Here is a 1,560-nt window from a genome sequence, read left to right as displayed (position 1 = left end):
TGGATGCAGACCGATGGGAGGAAACCAAAGTCTATGCTCTCTTCAGGAATGAATGGTAAGACTCCACCGTCTGTGACAATATGGAAAAACATAAACAAAACATTGCCACTCACAGATAAGGTCATAAAGTAAACGCATAATCAAAAGACTTTATTGCAACTTCAGCAGCAGTTAAAGAGTGGATGCACAGGCTATAGTAAGTACAAAAATACAATAATAGTTGGAAACGGTACAAGGCAGTAGAAGAATTGCCTTATGTTACTCTTTAAGGCAGTTTAAAGTTCCTGAAACAAATCCAATTTAAAGTCATAGTAGATTTATTTCATCAGCTGATTATGTGGAAACCTCAAACATTCCAGGTTCCCTGATCTCTGGTAAATGTGCTCACAGCTGTTAGTTTTCTGCAATCTTAAGGAATGTTAGTCCTCCATGGTGCTTCTTGTCTGCAGCTGATGTCTGCGTTCTAACTTCAGTGTTTTTTTCTTCAGGGGTGTGAGCGCCGTCTGCATGTACACAGTAGCAGACATTCATAAAGTCTTCATGAAATCCTCTTTTAAAGAACCTCAAACAAAACGCCAACCGGACAGGCCTCGGGAGGTGTGAAAGAACTTTAAGGCTTTACATCCAGTCAGGTGAAGCTTCATGATTTAAACTTTTTTTCTTCAGTGTGTTCCTGACAGTTCCACGATTCCTGCAGCGACCATAAACAACATTAAGGAGGTGTCAGAGATGGAGGAATGGGTGAAACCTGTGAAAAACTCTCCCCCACTTCTGGTTCATCGTCACAATTACACTGGGATCCACGTGGATGCTTCCCAGCACAGCAGCAACACTGTTATTTTCCTGTCTTTAGGTGAGCTGAACTTTGACACAAATCTGCATCTAAGCTTGAACTTTGTGATTGGCTCCACCTAAAGCTGAACACTTTAGGTGGAGCCAATCACAAAGTAGTATGCTAATGATAGTTTGAAGACTAATTTAAATAGGAGTCTAAAATTATCATGTTGGTTGAAGTTGTGGCTAAAGATCCATGTTTGGTCAGTGAATCAGATTCAAAGTGTTGAAATTTCAAAGTGAAACAAAATCGAAAGTGGATCAAATTGACAACCACAAATATCGAATTGTTGTTCAGTCAAACTTTATAAAATAGCGCTTCTCTTACATTCGCAACTCGAAACACTTTACAATTAAAAAAGAAAATAAGAGAAACCCAGTCCACCCTTTACCCACCTAAGACAGGATCCCACAAACAATACTTAAAGAAGTAAATTATTAAAAAAAAAGAAAAAAAATAACAACGCAACACCGTATACCACACGTGTCAAAGTCAAGGCCCAGGGGCCGGATTCGGCCCTCCAGGTAACTCTAGCCCTCCAGATCATTTTATTTTTATTTTTGGCCCGATATTATCTTGCGCTGATGTCAAACTTGTATCATTTTGCAAAAATTATACTTTGGTGGAGAGTAAAATATTGAAAGTTATTAAAGGTTTACATGGATTTATTCTGACATAATAAATCCTGACTTTTTATTATTCATAATTATGTTAATTTACGATTT

Source organism: Oryzias melastigma, linkage group LG3 (assembly GCF_002922805.2).
Source record: "Oryzias melastigma strain HK-1 linkage group LG3, ASM292280v2, whole genome shotgun sequence".
In the NCBI taxonomy this organism is placed as follows: Eukaryota; Metazoa; Chordata; class Actinopteri; order Beloniformes; family Adrianichthyidae; genus Oryzias; species Oryzias melastigma.
This window is presented reverse-complemented; position numbering follows the sequence as displayed.